We start from the raw sequence: 20,268 nt of genomic DNA on the forward strand, positions 1-20,268 counted from the left end.
ATATATATATATTCAAACACCCGGAAGGAACCTTTCCTTCGGAATGTTAGTTTTTCACCTTTTATGACAGTAAGAAAAATAAACTTAAAAGATAAAAGAAGTAAATAAACTATTGGCATTTTTCGGTTATATTTTAACACTACATTACCTAACTGCACATTTAGAATAATAATAAATTTCAGGAAAAAAATTTAAAAAATATTATTTGAAATTTCTTATAGTGTACAGAAAGAACTTTGTCAAACATTTTACAGGACAATACACCTCGGACTATTATAAATATAGCGAAAATATTATAAATATTTGCGCTACCTTGTGGATAAGTTAGGATTAAAATTACATAAAAATACTTATATTAGTATTTCCTAACAGCACTGTAAGAAGAATCTTACGTATCGAGTTTTTCCATAAAATTTGTAACGCAGAAATCTTTAGAAAAGCAAAGCAGAAACCGGATGAAATGAAAATTAAAATAAATAAATGGAAATGGATTGATCATGTTCAACGTAAACCTGAAAAATTTAAAGTAAAACAAGTTTTTGATAGGAACCCACAGGGCAAAAGCAAAAGAAGAAGAGTTAAAAATACTTGCCGCAGGATGATTCTAAGTTAATTGAAAATAATCAGAAAAACACGGGGAGCGGCAAATATCTGCCACAAATAGAAGTCTAATTTGAGGTGATGAGGAATAGGTATGGTGTATGTAAATAACAAAATTAACCTATTTGTCAAAAATATTAGCGATTAAAAGCTCATTTTCGATGACATTACGACCCACATCTCTTTTTTAGATAAAATTAGTTAAAAGAGGCATCTTAAAAACACTATGAAAATTTTTGAATTCAAGATTATCGTTAGCAACATTTTTTTTTAATTTAACACATATGATTTCAGTCAAATCAATTGAAAAAATATTTTTGTTGGATCAACTTTGGAACTATTCAGTTGTTTCTCTTACTCGGAGATTTCTACATCTAGCAAACTTGATTTCATAATTTTAAAGAATTGAAGGAATATTTTAATTTGCTTTCCACTTTCACAGATTCTATTCAAGTTTCATCTATCCTGAAAAAAACATTCTTTAAACTTCTGAAGAAATATCGTCTGTCTAGACAAGAAAAAATTTAGACAAGAGAAGCTCGAGAAGCGATTGGGATTATGTAAGAATAGATACTTTTTAAAGTTTTGAAAACTAATACTTTTCTTACACGTTTTTTTTAAAACTTATTTGGAAATAAAAATGTCTAATAATGGGATATCTTCCTCGGAATTGTAAATTTCCCCATGGAGAATTTTTCTAGCTCTTTTAAAAAAAAATTTGAAAAATTCATAAAATAATCACATTTTAGCGTTACGTATATTATCTGTGTTAAAACATTAGGTTCCTATAGAATTCCTTTGTCTGAAAAAAGTATATTTTAATTGTGTAACTTGTAAATTCATTTGTCCAGAAGATCATAATTGATGATGCAAGTAAAATCGAAAGTTTTCCAGCTCAAAACTGATCAACATTATGTGACTTATTTTCATATATATATATATATATAAATATTAGACAGATATAAATATATAAGTATTAACCCCTTGACGTACGCAGACGTCTGGGAGACGTCATTTGATCTTATGTCAAAACAATGATTGACGTGTGTCAGACGTCTTCAACACAGAGATATCAAGTTGCTCCGGACAGCAAATAAATATTTTAAAGTGGTAAATTATCAATTGTGATTATTGGCATAATAAATTCAATTTAGTTGATTTTTATTTACCACTATTTCTAAATTATTTATATAATTAAACTAAACTATTTATATAATTCACTACTTTACAGTAGTTATGTCATGCTATACCTTTTAAAAAGCAAGCAAAAATAATCCAAGTATTTGCAAAATTTAGTTTGTAGTTATGTACCGTTTCTTAATTATTTCGGGGTGTCCGGATCAGTTGGCATCTCTGTAACATTCGGTTGCGAGTTGTTGTTTACAGAGCAATCAAGATCATTTCTATATCAAGAAATAAAATGTCAAGGGGTTAAGTCAGGCCTCAGATTTATTTCAAAGTACCGTTTGACGTGAAATAAAATTTAAGCTGAATAATACAAGTACTTGAATTTAATTATTCACCTTTTTTTCGAAGATTTTATTTTTTTCACTTTTTGTGTCGTTTTTAGTTCATTGCACCACATATTTAGTTTGTTTATATTGCTTATAAAAGATATATTGCTTATATTGCTTATTGGAGAATGTAGTCCACATAAAAAAACTGCAATTATAGTTTAAGATTGCTTCGTACTTGACTGAGTGGAAAAATAAATTAAAATTTTAGTTTTAGAGCACTTTAGTGCAGAAGAGTTGCTTACTATAATAAGAGCAAAAACGGCATAAAAATTTTTAAACCGGGTTATATCGAGAAAGAACGAAAAACAGAAGTTTATCAATTTTTTGTAATTTTCCATTTACAACTCTTCGCATATTTCGTCAAAACAAATTCCCCAAAATTCACCATGTGTCGATGGCTGCACATCGAATTTAACCCCATACTAACCAACCATCCAATTTTTTTGTGTAGCCCATAGTTACATAGTATTTACAACTATTTATACATATTTTCAATGGAGTTGGATTCTTTTGATTACTATACTATAAAAAATGATACTCGATTATCACAAAATATTCTATGTTTTTGGCGAAACTGTTTCCTAGTATACGCTCCGAGCAAATATTTCTTCGAGGAAGCAAATTTCGTCAAAATTAAAAAAGAAATAAATATTTCGTCATTCCATTTTTTCTTTTCAAAAAAAAAATGGTAGTGCCTACTGTATTTATTCTTTCTAATTATCACTTTAACATAGGCATCATCTAAGCCGCACGAAATAACAAGGACAGATAAATTAATTATACCCATGATCACAGAGGGATTCGAACTCCGAATCTTCTGAGTACAAGGCCAACTTTTTGACCACCATACAACCAATATTTCCGATTGTCGAGTCTTTATTGTAGTTCCATCATTCTATTTAACAATCTCCCACAAGCACTGCGAAAAGGTTTCGAAAAACGGAATCATTTTCGTCATGCATTTGAAAGTTCGCGTTTCGTTACAAATCACGTGATTTCGTGAGGAAATGATTCTCAAAATTAACGAAATACTGCTGAAAAATTGTTGAATCTTTAAAAGTGACAGTTTTATTTCTAAGAGTGTGTATTATTAAGTTTTTGTATCTATTACATATTCAAAGATTGATTTTGTTTTAAAAATTAGGCATAACTGATATAGGCTCCTGTGTTGTTCCTATTTATCCATTACTAACTTGATATTTATGGACTTTATTCGAAGCATGTAACTGTACTAGTACCTGTACTACAGCTCCCTTAAAATCCTTTTTTATCTTAAAATCTTATACCCTAATTTTTAGACTAATAATTATTTAATTAGGGTTATTCAGTGATTTTACAGTAAATTTTACAGTGATTTTACAGTTACTGTAAAAATTAAGTTCAGATTTTTTTTATTCCTAAAAATTTTAAGCAAAAATGTATTTTACAGCAAAAAGTAGCACCACTCAGGGAAACAGCGGTTTTATATTAATCTGATGAGGAATTTCTTACAGTGACTTTAAATGCCATGCAAAATAATTCGATGACTGGTAGGGTAGGATGAAGGTTCAAATCAATCAAAATTATGAAAAATTGGTAATTTTTTGTTTTGTTTTAAAACGTTGCGTTGGCACAAAAAATGAATTTATTTCTTAATTTACTGATTATAATTTTAATTACTTAGGATACTTATAAGTGTAAGATATGCGAATGGAAGATACTAACCAATTATAGAATTTCATGCCATTTTTATGCTTATTACAATTTACAATGAGTATTTTTTCTTCGCACCAATGCATTCCAAAACTAAAAAAAAAGAAGAGAATGTGCCTAGTCTATTCTACTTTTTTCAATGATTTACTTTATTCAGGATACATTGTTTCCACAATTCCAACTCTTTTCACAAACCGTTCGTTTTATCAAACGCTCGCTTTAATTTAAAGCACTACCTAAAAATTTTCAAAAAGAAAACAAAATGACTGAAAGCGATTTAATTTCACTCTAAATCCACAGTTTAATTTCACTCTAAATTCCGTAAAAATATTGTGAGCAATTCCTCTATTGCTGTTTTGCGTTGCATGGTGCCTTGTGATTGGTCAAAAGGGTTAGTAAAAACTTTTAATCAAACACATAGTAAGAGGGTTAAAATAATACAGAACAAAAAATTTTTTAAATAAAAATATATGCTAAATAAATATTTCTTTAATCATTGTTAAATAACTAGAACATCCCTATTATAAAATTTTTCAGTTTGGGTGATAAAAGTTCTTTATCAGCAAGCTGTCAGTCTATCATCTATCGTATTGTTTTTAACTCAAAAATAATTTTAAAAACACATTTTTTTCCGTGTTAATTGTGATGTCTTCAAATGATGGTCAGTTTAATTGTAGATTATTTTAAAGGTTTATGGTCGACAATGAGTACTATGAGATTCACATCCGGCATAAAATATTCCTAATTTACAGAGCATAAATCTAAGAAAATTGCTGAATTTTTTTTTTTTTTGTCGTAACGAGAAATACTATTAAGTCGATAAAGGAATGCATTTATTTAATACGACACGAGTAAATGTAAAAACATTGAAGTTTCTTTTACATAAAAGCATGTTTAAACATACTTAAAAACCATAAAAATCAATTTGAGAAATGACTGGGATAGCCTGGTTGGTAGGGTGCAGGACTCGTTTTCAGGAACGGGGGTTGAAATCTAGCTGGCTTAAGACTTCCCGTGTAATAAATATTGACTTGTGCACGTTAATTCTGAAGTTTCACAAAGTCCGCCATGTTCTCAAAGCAAGTCAATACCTCTTGGGGTACTGAATTGTGAAATAATCGTTGTCTGGTTCAGGTCAAAATTACGATCTATGGACGAATGAATGGATGTAAGAAGGCCTATAAAGCCTATAAAGGGATGTGGCGTATGGGTGTGGCAAATGTCAAATTCTTGGCGGAAGATGACTCCAGTGAAAAACAAAAACAATCGCACGTCCTCTGCCTTAATGGCTGACGACTACAACAACCTATTCTCAAAAAAACATAATTAGGGACACAGTGATATCGATAATAGTGTTCATTGGTTCATATTTCTCTTATTTGTTCATATCTTTCATCGATATCCTGGTATTTTTGTGAACTGAATCAGTAAGATTTTATTTAATATTACAACAGTCCTTGAACATCCATCCGAATTTTGGGTTTCCGACTAGGGGAGAGTGGGGTCAATTGTAAAATTTTTTACTTAACTATTTTTAACTAACAAAAAATCCAATATATTATTAGTATTAATTGACAGACGAGTAAAGTAGACTATCCTCTACTAGAAAAAAAATTAATACCTTATTTTAAATGTTATTATATTAGTTATTAACAATTTTTGACAGTCGTGCACTTGTTACAATTGTCCCCACTTACGGGGTCAATTGTAACAGTTCATAAATTCAACTAAAACATAGTTAATTATACATATTATCATAGTTGTGATATATTTTTTTATTGATCAAAATAGTAGTGATATTTTAGGAGTAAAAATAATAATGAGCAGAGACCTAAAGGGTTAAACTTTTAACTTTAAGGGGTTAAAAATTTTAATTTATGCTGTGAAAGGTGACAAATAAAATAATGCACATGCAACATAATATAAATGATATAGGAAACTATTGGTGGTTCTTAAAGAGTTAAGTAATGGTTTGTAAACATAAGATTATTTATTTTCAGCTGTTACAATCGTCCCTTTACTTATTGTTACAATTGTCACTAAGACGCCATTTCAGCTTCATTTGTTAAAAACAATGCTATAACTAGCATTGTAATAACAAAACATAATGTAATAATAGCATAACTAATTTTTTCTATTGAAATGTTAATTAAGGTGTCCACTTACATATTCGGTTAATAATTTTTATTTGTTTAAACAAAATTACATTGTTACAATATAATATTCTAATACCAAAAAAAATACGTGAAAACATCTTTGTGATGTAACTTTTTCAAAAGTACATAAAAANGAAATGTTAATTAAGGTGTCCACTTACATATTCGGTTAATAATTTTTATTTGTTTAAACAAAATTACTTTGTTACAATATAATATTCTAATACCAAAAAAAAATACGTGAAAACATCTTTGTGATCTTTTCAAAAGTACATAAAAGTGGTTGCCAGCAGGGGTGTACTTGTAGATTTATTAAATACACATTGTGCGCCACCTAGGAACCAAATCTAGAACCCGACACTCGAAATTTTTGCTCTGTTACAATTGACCCCACTCTCCCCTACTAATGCTCAACTCCGTAGTATTGCGATTTTGAACCAAATAAAGAAGACAAGGTAACTCCTGGATCAGGTATGAGGATAAATTTGCCTTCGTGGATGACCTTTTGATGAAACTAACCTGCATTTGTGTTAGATGGAGATGAAAACCACAAAAACCTCCCACGGTTCGCATGAAAGCAAGGGTACTAAATCAAAAGGATTGAATAATTTGGAACATATTTTTTACTGTAGAAATGTTCTAAACAAATTATATTTTGTTTTTTAGCATTTTTCATAAAAATAAAATAAGCCAACATTAAATTTAACTGGAATAAGTAATAGAGGTTTTGCTTTTCGTTGATCATCATAATTAATTTTAATACTGAATTTCAAGATATAATCGTTTCAACCATTTTGTTTTTATAGTTGTTTACAAAAAAATTTGAGTTTTCTTTTATTATTTTAGGATGAGTTTTATATTCGGCTGTAAAATATGCATTCTATTGAATGCATTTTTTTTAACTTCGTAATTAATGTAGAAAAAAACTTTTCCTTTTATTGCTACCGAAAGTCTATAATACATGGTAAAATGCATTTAACTGCTCTAAATAAATAAATTTTAAATATTAACTATTTTAAATATAGAACTTTCGAAGATCAAAAAATATGGAAAAATAAATTTAAAAAACACAAACGTTTTTACTGCGAAACGCATTTTTTTTTTAAATATCTAATATTAAATTTATCATAAATATATGGACAATTCATTTCATTTTAATAAGAAATACAAAATTGAGTTGAAAATTTAGTACCCAATCTTTATTTTACTATTTAAAATTATTTTTGAATAGCATTGCAAATCTTGCCATCGCCCTTGATTGTTGAACTTATAAAATAGCTAATCATCAAAAAATGTTTTACATTACAAGTTCTGAGAAAAATTATGAAAAGGATTTTAAAGTTTATTGCTTTATTTATTCACTATATTATTCGTAATTTTAACTATTATTTGAAAATGATATTAAAAAACTTAAAAATTAAAGTCTGTAACGATGGATTTTACTATTGAAATTGAATTCCATAAAGTTTAAAATTACATATGGTAAAATAATCAAAAAATGAAATTAAAGATATATTCATTTTTCTATAATTTTAATATAATTATTTTTTATTTCATAATTCATATTAATATTTATTTTAAAAGTATAGCACATGAAATTGCTTTTAAGGGAATCAGATATTTATTTTTAGGGGTAGTTTTGTCGGAAAAGAAAACTCAATTTCAAGTCTTAATTTTTCTCTGCAGCAAGAAAAATGATTAATCTTCTTTAAGATTGAATGAAAAAGAATGTAAGAAAAATTCTTACATCGTTTTTTTGCTAAGAAATATGAGACTGACCTACTTTTCATCATCGCTTTAAAAGATATGACAAATGCCTTAGAATATAATCTTACAGATGAACTTCCACTGAGAAAATAAATTAAATAAATGTCCTCAATTATTAGATGAAAACAATTATATTTTAGAAAAATTTAAGAAGATAGATTGTTTGTCTCTTAATTTAAAAAGAAACCGATGTCGCGTATTTGAAGAAATATAAATTAAAGTTTATTTTAATAAGATAATAGAGTTAAATCATCTAATTACACGATCGTTTTTTTTATTGCACTATCCCGTATTACTTCTTCAGTTTATAATCAAAATTTGCTGTAAAAAATAATTTGTTGTAATAATATACATATAGAAGAAACTTACGATAAATTTAGCGTATTTTACTTTCGTTTGTGAATTAAGGAGAAATGATTTTTTTTTAAAATTTGATGCGTATAAAACACTTTCGTTTTCAATCGTTTAACATATTTCAATGAAATATACCAATTAATTGTTTTTATGGCTTGTTTGCGAACATCTCAGCTGAAACAGATGGAGCTACGGACTGACTCTTACGAGAACTCCTCCCAACATCATGCAGCACGCTGGGTCGAGGTTACTGCGGTTACGAGTATAAGTAACCTCGAATAGCAGTACGAAGAAGCGTTTTGCATTTATTTAAGTTGGAAAAATCACACCATTGCTTCAATTTATAATCATTAAAAATTGTAAAACTCTTGCAATCTCTTAGTACTACTTTTAAAGTTGCTGAAAGGGAAATTTCCCGTGATATCTCGTGATAAATATCAAACTGCTGTAGGTAAAGCTGAACAAATTGGTAGGGCAACCAACTTACTTAGTTTGGTAACCAACCAACCAATGCCACAGCGTGCTGCAATGACAAGCTTTTAAAAAATCGCGTCCGGCTTAAATACAAGCTCTCGTTTAAGATCCCATTCAAATTTATTTCTTTTTCATATCTAGGTTGTGAGCCATAAGTACCAACCAAAGAACTAATAAAGACAGACTGAACATTTTTTTTCTCATATTTTACTGAGAAATTGATACGAAACAACACCGTCAAGGTAAATAATAATTTTCATATTCAAAATTTAATTTAAAGTAAAATATCATAAAAATGTACAATGCGCAACAAAAAAAAATGAACCACCCTGAATAACTTTTGATCTAATATTTCGAAACACAATATTAATGGCTCAAGGGTGCGACTTCAAATATGTAAATTAATAAGTTCAGACGATAATTTAACTTACGAAATCCGACACAAAGACGTATTTTTTCTGAATTAACATAGCTTTTTTTTGGACGGATTTGGATTTTGGAATCCCTAAGTATAGGGGGTAGTCGCAATCTGGGAAATATCTGGGTCAGGAGAGCGCTCCAAAGTTTGGAATCAGATTTAATTTTAATTTTTGCGTATTTCGCTATAACTCGACAAATTTTTAAGAGAATTGAAAATGTTCTGCGCATAATTATAAAATCCGCTTATCCAAAGACAATCCTAAGCAAAAAAAAAAAAATTAGTAAATATTTACTATTTTTTATTATTTTATTTAATAACAATCGCAAAATATTAAATTGTAAACCACATAAATTTTTACATAAGTTTAAATTATGTTATTTTGTATGCAAGATACAAAATTGAATGAGAGAAATCGGTAGATTAGCTCCTGCTACTCTTTTATCGTTACCCAGTGAGCACCTATGGTTACGCCACGGCGGTGGAGTAGCGCTGCCCACATCATATAACCACAAACTCGTGTATAGGGTGGGTCACATTCACACAATCACACAGAAGAAAGGACATAGAAAGAAAAAAACATCCAAGCCCTGAGCGGGATTCGAACCCGCAGCCATCGGCTCCGCACGCAGGCACGCTAACCACTCAGCCATCTGGTCGTCAAATTTAAATATATGGCTTCCTTTATATTCGATTTCTCAGTCACTACTCAACCGACTTCGCTCAAAATTTTTATTTTGCCATGTTAAATTAAATAATTTTAAATGGTATAAAAAATTGTATACCTTACGATTGAAAAATTCTTTCAACTATTACTAAATAAAATAGTAAAAAAATATTAAAACTTTACGCAAATTTACTTTTTATGTGAATTTCTCTTCCGATAAACGAGTTTTATAATTGTGAGCAAAGTTTTTAAATTTGCTTAAAAAGTTTTCATGATAAATTGAAATACGCAAAAAGTAAAATTAACATTAGGGGTCTACATTTAGGATCGCTCTCTTGACCAAACTATGGGTACCATATTTCCCAGATTGCGGCTGCCCTATATTTTGGGGTCAGAAATTTGAATCTTCCAAAAAAAGATATGTTATTCAGAGAAAGTACGTTTTTGTATCTGATTTAGTAAATTAAATTATACTCTGCACTAGCTAATTAGCATATTTGAGGTCACCCCCTCGAATCATTGAGATTGAGTACGAGAACGTGTTGATCCGATCATTAGATCAAAAGTTATTCAGGGTGGTCTGTTTTTTGTTTTGCACTCTGTACATTTTGATTATCAATTCTAAAATTTCAAATATGTTAACCATATTTTACAAAATTCCGATAGAATAAGAAATCTACATGGTTACTCTCTCCACCAATCTCACTGTTTTTCCCATAATTTTAAGCATATTTGTTTAAGCATATATTTGAAATCACCCTTTCGATTCATTATGACTGATTCTTAGAATGCAAAAATCTGATCATTAGATCAATAGTTATTCAGGGTGGTCCGTTTTTTTTTTTTCGTGCATTGTACAAACGGTATTTCTTTTTATCAACTATCTTAACTATGTTTTTCAAAAATATAATTAATATATTAACAAAAAGTCACTTCAAAAGTAATTGGGCTTAAAAATAAGAATAAATTATATCAGAAACAACATATTAAAAAGTACTTCTGAAACACGACGCCATGAGCAAATTAATGCAATTTTCTCATGTTATTTGATTTTAAAAATATTAAAGCTTCTTTTTCGATTCCAATGTACATTTTAGGGACTGAAGTTATAAATACGCAGTTTAAATAACTTATCGTGTTCACAGAAAAAGAGTTTCGAATCTGATAAAGCAGTTCTTTGGAATGAATATAATTTCTGCAAATATACCTCGCGATGCTCACTTTCTTTAAAAGTAATGAATCGGAAATGTGAATAAGATTAATGGATTCGGTGATATAAATAATTCTGTGATTTAAGCATTCAGTTTAAATGTAAGTCTTACGAATTTTCTCTTTTTAATATTTATAGAAAAAGAAGCACTATCATTACTTTTAAGAACATTTGAAGAAATTTTCTTTTTCGTTAGGGGACACTTTTTAAATAAAGAAAAATATTTTGGCAATGTTTCAAATAAGCATTTTTCATTTTCTTATTTTCAAAATTATTGATGTCTCTCTAAGACATTATTTTATTAACAAGTTTCTGTATTTTTTTTAAACTCAAACAGATACTTTCAATCTTTATTTACCTAAACAAGTTCATCTTATTCGTATCTCAGTGTCCCGAAACAGCAACAATCAAAATATTTTTAAACATATCTTTGTAATTTCATAAATTTAAGTATTTCTATTTTAATCTAGGTAAATTAAAACTATAAATATTAAAAACTGAGTTGACCTTAAGATTAAATTATATTTTACTTCTTCCATAGATATTAATTTAATATATAAAATTGTGTATTTTTCACGCCCTTTAAATTTTAATAATTATTAACACTATAACAGCATTTGGAACATTTTGATCACAAGGCTTTGAAAGTCTCTAATTCATAAAACAATTATACCAACTTAACTTTATCGAGACGTTTCCCATTTTTAACGTACTTCACAGCATTGAAGAAACCTTTTAATCGGCTAAATTACAGATGCATAAAATGAAATTTAAACTAGAACGACCATATAGCTTTCTACAGAGATCTGAGTACGTACCTTTGAAATGGAACACCCTTTCCTTTCTATTCCACATCTTTAATCTATGGGCACCAGATTATATCAACTCTGTAATGTGTTTGCTTGCTTGTTTTTTGTTGTTGTTTTTTTCGATAAGAAGATCCCCCACCTGCTCGATATTGCTCCAAGACCTTCAAATATTGCCTAAAAAGTTCTTTTCAGATCAATATTTGTGCAATAATCGGACTAGTAACGAAAATATAAATTGCCCATCTTTTCGAGTAACGGGTAAGTTTAAGGGAAAATTATAACTTATATTTTTAGCAAGAGAAACTGATGAGAATCATTGCATTGTTTTGTCGGGTAGAATAAGTTGTAAATACACATTTTAGCATGCTCAGCCACCCAATCCAAATGTGTCCCTTGATCACAGGATCATCTTGTAGACAGTGGTTAACAACCGAAGTATCTATGCTCACAAGAATAATATTACACATTTCAAAAAGTATCAATTTAAGGAATAGCTGTATAGAAAATCACACTTTTTATGATCATCTGACACTCTTATGCAAATTAACTACAACAGTATTTTCACTTGAAAATTAATGGTGTGCTGTTATGCTTTGGGATCTTTGATTTTTGTGTATGATGCTACACGCAATTCTTAAATAATTATACACTTCCTGCATATTTTTTATAAGCATTATGACTGGTCGAATGCTGTCTATAATTCAGATGATTTACCATAATGGCCAGTTGTGAACTCAATAAAATAATGAGTTCTACCAGTGTGTTAGTATTGTAAGAGATTGATTCAAAAATGGAAACTTCCTTTTGTTGGATTGGCCCCTCATTCAACCTCAACCATATTGAGTATTAAAGGTGTCGAGTTAAAAGAAGTAACCATTCTTGAAACAAACAAAAAAAACTATTACCACACTATTAGAAAGTGATATTTATGCATGAAAAACAACCTATCTATATTTCATAGAGTCCATTCCAGGGGGAAAATTATACCTGTATACAGAAAAAAAATGGTAAAATGAAATATTCGGGAGTCGTTTCTGACAGAGAGGTAACCTATCGTACTGTTACATCTAACATAAAATACGACGCGAGTACTAAAATACTATTTTGAAACTTAATACACAAATTATTAAATAGGGAATAAAAAATAAAAAAAAATTTTCAAAAAAAATCAGAAGAAGAAAAAAACATCACCTATCGTGCTTAACTCGATAAGGCTATCTAACTATAGCTTGAGACAATTTTTTATTAATTTAGCTCTAAGCTCTGTTTTGTTAAAGTATGCTCACTATGTTACAGACTAATTCCTCCTTTCCGAGAGTTTACTTTTCAAAAGTAATCTAGCTAAACCCATGAAATCTTTTATAACTAGAACTTCATCAATATATTCAGAATCGGAATACCGACTATCATTTTCCAGTCGGCGCATTTTTTCTAAGTTTTCCAGTTGTACAGATTTCGGCAAATTTTGCTTTTCCTTACAAAAATTCCCAGCAACGTTTTTAATTTATTCATGTTTTTTAGCTTTTAAAAATGTTTCTTTCCACTAGATTTGTAATTTTTTTTTCGTTTTGAATTGGTACTCGTTAAAAGTGTTCACCCCCTTCAAGTCCTGCAATCCACCTCAAATCAGAGAGGAAGTATTCCTGGGTGGAATAGGGACGTACATGAAGTCTTCATCCACGAAGTCTCTTTCTGCTCTCACTCCCTTTCTCAGTGGCCATCTCAGAACTATGACATTCACAGATGGTTTAAGAAGTTATGACGGATGTACCAGATACTCCTCTGAACAGGCTTCCCCAACTAACATGTTGGAGTGCCTAGGGCTCAGTTATCAAGATCTTTTTGGTAATCCATTACTGGTCCTGCACTTCTTGAGGGTGTTGGCTTCATGGACAACAACAACTGTTTTTTTCCCGATAATCATTGATTATCGAATAATCATATTTTTGATCAAGAGTATTATCTTATTTTGGGTTTCACTAATTTCTTAGAAACTAAATCCAAGATTCCAGTTATCATTGATTATGGATTATCAAATAATCATATCATTGATCAAGATTATCGTCTAATACGGCTTCTTTGGCAACCGCCTTTCCTAAATTACAATTTAATTTAACTTCAGTTAAGAGTAAACTTACCGATTCATTCCATACAGGGGTTTTTATCCAAATGAATTCTCCTTTGTACATTTCTGGTTTCACCCATTTCTTAGATACTAAATCCAAGACGGAGCCAATGTTTGGCAACATTGGTATCTCAGTATCATTCACAATGCCAATACTTTTATATGGTGACATTGCATCACTAGGCAAATGTTCCGAAAAGTCTAAAGAACCAGAATTTCAAAATTTTCCTTTAACTTGAAACATTGAGGCCGCAAGTGATCATAAGATCCGCATTTGTAGCATTCAAGCTGTCTTCTTTCAAATTCTTTTCTAAGATCATTTCCTATAAATACCATATTTTTCTGCCCTACCGACTCTTCTTTAGTTCTAATATCCATTCTAATCTAAGTTCACCAAGAATCATTTTGGTTACAGGTTTGAATCTCAGCGATATCTGATTGATTCGGCATTCACACTTGGCTCGCAATGGCCGCAGTGCTAACGTAAAATATCCTCAAAAGTAGACGGATCATGGGTTAGTATCCCCTTCCTATCAGGCTAAGTGTGGGATGTTTTCATAGTTTTCCTCACAATGTAACGGAAATGTGGGTTAAATTAATCAAAATGTCCTCCACGAAGGCAAATTTCTTCCAATACCTTACCTAATCAAGGAGTTCCCTTGTCTTCTGGATTGGGTTCAAAAAGTTACAAGTCTTCGGAGTTGAACATTAGTAGTCATAAACCCTAAAATTAAGTCGGCTGTTCAACGATGGTCATGAAATAATGCAAAAATTTATTTTGGTTCTTTCTACTGCTATACAACAAAGATTTTTCTTTACAGCTGTTTCTTAAACTTTCATAGTTAACCAGTTTTTCAGCTAATATAGAAAAATCCTTAAACTTCACCCATTTCTCATTAGAAATCATATCTGTAAAATAATTCAATTCTTGAGTAAATTTTGGCCAAGGCTTTTCAGAGGATTTTAAATGCCGGTAAAAATTTTATTGACGTTCTTCGGCATTAGGTTCGGTCGTTTTAGTATCAGTTATTTCGGAAATCACAGTTCTTTGCATCTTTAGCTTATTCTCTTTTCAACATATTTAAAATAAGCCTAATAGATAAGCTACCCAATCGTTCTTTGGAATTTGTGCAATCTCTGCTTGACGCTCATAATTTAAAAATATTACTGTCATTTCATCTTTATCCTCTCTCTTAAATTTAGGAGTTATTTTTAATAGTTCTATTTTATGATTTGGTTCTGCTGACACCACTCTATCTCCACGCAGATGAGCGTGAGTATTCTATTTTAATTCTAGCTTTCGCATTTCTGAAGCATTTTGTCTCTCTCGATCTCCTTCTAAGCGTTCATTTTCTTCTCTTCGTTTTTATCGCCCAAGTTGTTCTTGCCTAACTCTCTCTTCTATAATTCTAGTCAACGATATTTTCACACCCTCAATCTTATAACTTTTACTTCCCTAAATCATCTTCTTTATTTCAAGCACATATACTTGAGGAGGAACTGTGAGACCTCTCTCCTCGGCTAGATCAGAGAGATCCGATTTTTTTCCTTTATTAAGAAAAGTCATAACTCTTATAGCATTAAAACGGATGAAAAACTGTGTTTCAGTGTATTTTCAAATAACTAGACAACTTCCAATATAATTTAAGAAGTTCAAATTTTCTGAAATAAACCAATTAAACTTTTCAAAAATCCTCAACGCTTACTCTAGTAATATTTCAGTAGTGTTATAACTAACAGTTCTGAAAAATTTATTTTAAGACTTATTACATAAATTCTTAAATAGGGAATAAAAAAACTATAATCTTTGATGTAGAAGTAATAAGAATTATGTGAGGTAATAAGAAATATAAATTTGAAAGCCAGGACTTCTGGTAAACAGTTAGCATATGAACGGAAAAACTATTAAATAAATGGCTTAAATACCTTATACTTTGGCTGCTATAATCAAAATTTTTTTTACTACAAATCGTATTACCATACTGTGTCGCAATTAACAGAAAATATGAAGTTAGTTCTAAAAATTTATTTCAAAACTTAATACACGAATTTTTAAAAGAAAAAAAAAACAAAATATCGCCTTAAAAAATCAGAAGAGAAAAAACAAACATCATATATCGTACTTAACTCGAACAAGATATCTAATTACAGTTCGAGACAATCAAAATATGCTCGTTATGTTACACTATCATAAGCAACTATCTATCTATTTTCAACTACCTAACATATAAAAACCCATATTTTGTTGTTAGTTATGTAAAGAAACAAGGAAAGCAAATGCTTCTAGAAAATTCTTCATTAATGCTGTTTTTTTTTCATGATAAAAACAATCTACGTAGAAATTATCATAGTTTATGGCAAATTAATAATTAGTGTTAGAAGATTATCGCTATATATCTAAATTGAAAATACTAGTTTCGGATTCCCTTTTTCTCCGGAAGTCTTAACATCTGCATTTAAATATCAATTTTTCGAAAAAAGGAAATTATTTTAGAAAGAATTTTAATGATTAACACACTTCTTGTTTTCTAATATATAATTAAGCTAGAAAATTAGTTTTAACAAATAGGAATTTGCATATTGATATTTAAAAAAAAGACTTATCCCCACCACCCATGAAAGAACACTTTGTAACAATTTTCACGAAAAAATCCTATATCAAGATTATTGAATTCTTTTCTAGAATTAGCTGGAATTATTTTAAAACTCATTGAATCATTTTCAAAAACCATTATACTGATGGCCTACAGATTTGTTTAGAAAATTATTGATCACTGTATATTATGTTTTTATTTATATTTTTCATGCATATTTAGTTATAATAATATGCACACAAAAAACACCCAGAGATATTTTTTTTGCCAAAGAAAAATTTGCTATTACCTTTGGCACACAATCATCATAAGTCATTTGAGCAAAGAATTTCCTGAAAATCAGCAGTGAAATCAGTGCAATTCATTATAATCATCATACACTTTAAAATGAATTTCATAAAGTTAAAAGGTTTTGAACAAGCTAAATTATTCATTATTGGAACCAGTATCTAAATTACTAGAAATTTGTTTTTTCTACTTTTAAGACATGTTGACTACGCTTCATCATTTTTATGAAGCTTATCAAATGTTTTACGTGCGACAATAATCTTTTTTAATAATTTTTAAATGTATTCCATATTTCAATTATTTTGATGAGAGTTTCAGACTTATGTTAAGTAAGAAACATTTCAAGTAATAAGTCAAAAGCATGTAAAATTTTGTAATACTTAATGTTTCAGATTTTTAAAAAAAATAATGATTCGCCCCTATTCTAATTAAACAGCAATTACACTGTAAAAAATTCTGGATCAAATTACGGTAAAAAGTACTGGCACCCAGAGGGCAGTATCAGTGATATCCTTTTTCAGTGATTTTTCAGGTATGCACAGTTACTTAGTGACTCAGTAATTTTACAATACTGTAACATCATAGTTTAGTATATGCTGTAAAAATAACGGTAAATTTTCTATAAAAGCTTTACGGTAGAATTGATTTTACGGTGAAAAGCATCGCCCTCGGGGGGAGGGGAGAACTTTTTACCGCATTTTGATCTGTCTCTTAAAAAAGATGACTCGTTTAATATTTCTAAGAAAGAAAATCACCTTTAATCATTAGTTCAACCTACACAGATTTGGATTAATTCATCCTAAATATGCTTGACGAATTTAAACCATATGATTGATCATCTTAACAGCGAATAATAATTCATTTTCTGCAGTAAAATTTGGTATTTTCAAATTAGACTTTCTTACGAGAAAAAAAAATGTTTTTATTTGACTTCCATAAACAGCTTGTTATTCATTTATTTTAAGTATTTCCACTAACTGAAGCTGGAAAACATTTACGTTTAATTAAATAATGTCTGGAATACAGTCTGGTGACATGATAAAAATAATGTTTGGATGAATATGCTATGTCTGAAATTTAAAAATTAATTTTTGCACGACAAAAACAATAATATTTTTGAAGGTCTCATATATCTGTAATAAGAGCACTATATTTCAACATTGAAATTTAAACTAGTTCGCTTGTTCTTTTGACAAAGTTTCTAAGTAATTTAATAAATCGTTCACAAATATGGGAACGTTACTTTTAAAAAGTAACAAGTAAGAGAACAAGTATTTTAAGCAAGAATAACAACTAAAAAGTAAAAAGTAACGATTAAAAAATGCAAGTAAAAGTACAAGTTTAAAACGAAAAAAGTAAGGATTTTAAAGTACATTTCGAGGAAATCAAAAATTGAAAGTAATCTGAAAGTTAATTAAAAAATTTTAAAAAAATATTTAAAATGCATTACATTTTAATTTCATGGTATAAAACTTTGAAATGCAGGAAAATGTTACAAAGTATCCATTGAAATAGTGATGGTTAAAAGAAAACCACACAAGATATTAAAATTCAATGTCTGCACATAAAAGGGAATTTTAAATTATGCTCATTTTGAATTTATGAAATATTTAGAAATTTAGTTTTTACTTTCAGAATTTTAAGTAACAAATTAATTTGTTAAACAAATTTGATAACATTATAATTTTTGTTGAAAGAAATAAGTAAAAAAGAATTGTATTTATATGGAGGTAAATCCATTAAAGTAAGGGTTTCACCTTCCCTCCTACCAGCCACCCTCTCCTTTTCGGGAAATTGAAATCCTTACAGGATTTTGAAAAAAGTAGTTAGCTAATAAAGAATGTATAATACTTTAAATTTATAAATTAAAAAAATAAATTTTAAAAATTTCAAAAAAAACTTTTTAAAAAGAAATTTTTTTTAAAAAATTTCAGAAAAAATTTAACGATTTCTTCCGATGTTCTCATTGCTATTACCTGTATTTTTTCCCAAAAAAATAACGAAAAAATAAGTAAAAGTACAAAATTAAAAAGTAATGAAGTACAATTAAAAGTATTACCATGTATGGTCAGTGAATCACTTAAAAGATCTCATTCGTTTAGCAAAAGCTCACAATATAGTTCTTGAAAATATTTGACAATTATTGAAAACTTAATAAACACTTGAAACTTAATGATAAAACTTAATAATTTGACAATTATTAAGTACTTAATAAAAAAAATAAACTGATTCCTCAACCATTGTAACATTTTTCTATGTAATATAAATTATTACGAAAGAAAAAGGATCTTGAACTTTAGTTATCTAAATTTTTTTTCTAAAAGTAACTATTAAAAAACTACATTTTTTTTTAAATTTTCTATATCAATTAGGTATGTTTGGTATATTTAGCAAGGTTAAGTGAAATTAAATGACATTCACTCTTTTGCTTCCAGTAATCCGACGACTGTTTACTACTTCGATATTATAATCTTTATTATTCATATCAAATTCATTCAAAAAGAGAATTTAATAACTAAAGCATAACTTATCATAAAAGCACATACTTTATTTCAAAAGTATATACACTCTTGTAACTTCAAAGGATATTCATAAAAAATAATAAAGTTTGCATAAATACATATGAATTAATCTATCTCAGTATTGATTGCATAAATGCAGTTATTAAGACAATTTTATATTCGCTTCTTTCTGATTAACATGAAACATAATAAACTAAATTCAGTTCATTTCAGAAGGAAATATGTTTAGTTTAAATCATCAAATAATAACTGTCGTTGAGACAGTTATTGTAAAATTATTAAAATTGGAATTGTTAACTTGTCAGTAAATATCAAGCACAATGGGTATTAATAAATTCATTTCCTCGTTGGTACTTTGTAAAATGCAAAATATTTATTTTTGCAAAATATTGTTTTCGTAATTACAAAATATTTATTAATTGACAACATGTAAAGAGCTTCAAGATTCAAAATAGTATACATGGCTTCTATAGATATATCTCCAGGAACCAAAATCCTCACAACTAAGTCAAGACAACAAGTTGACTTTGGAAAAGTCAGCATTTTCGATTATGCCAAACATCGGTTAACCAAGAAGACAGAATAGCATGGAGATTTTGTCATGGTGAAGTTTCCCAATCTGTGATTTTGAGTGTACACTTTTTTAAATGTTTAATGTCAACAACATACTAGGTTCAAGTACCGAAGTTCCTATGTACCTGTCGAATTAGTAAACTTCTACACTAAATCTGAAGTGCAACCTAAAATGAACTGAACTGAATTCAAATCAATGAAATGTTAAATACTGTTGTAAAAGTTTGATCTTCGCTTTTCCTTTTTGTGCTTTTTCACTATTCCTCATGATTGTTGTCTGGAATCCTTAAGATGTTACGCATGGTTTTGTCGTAATAAATTTATTTTGTGGTTTTGTTGTTATTATTGTTTTTTTGTTTGTGGTTATTTTTATAAAGTTAACTTTATACGTGACTCTTCTCCTTTTTTATCGTTATCGATTCATATATTTGAAATGTTGATAAAATACACACAACCTATCTAGCCAAAGATAAGTGGTGACCTGGACATATAACTAGAAAGA

At 28.9% G+C, this 20,268-nt stretch overlaps 1 long non-coding RNA gene across 1 annotated transcript; it reads left to right on the plus strand.

Moving 5' to 3' along the window:
• The first annotated feature begins 1,021 nt into the window (after positions 1–1,021).
• On the plus strand, positions 1,022–19,993 carry LOC122270099 (uncharacterized). Its single transcript, XR_006225602.2, has 3 exons — positions 1,022–1,160; positions 8,702–8,802; positions 19,667–19,993. It is a non-coding gene; the product is annotated as an uncharacterized lncRNA (long non-coding RNA).
• The last annotated feature ends 275 nt before the right edge of the window (positions 19,994–20,268 follow it).

The sequence above is a fragment of the Parasteatoda tepidariorum genome, chromosome 4 (assembly GCF_043381705.1).
Source record: "Parasteatoda tepidariorum isolate YZ-2023 chromosome 4, CAS_Ptep_4.0, whole genome shotgun sequence".
Lineage (NCBI taxonomy): Eukaryota > Metazoa > Arthropoda > Arachnida > Araneae > Theridiidae > Parasteatoda > Parasteatoda tepidariorum.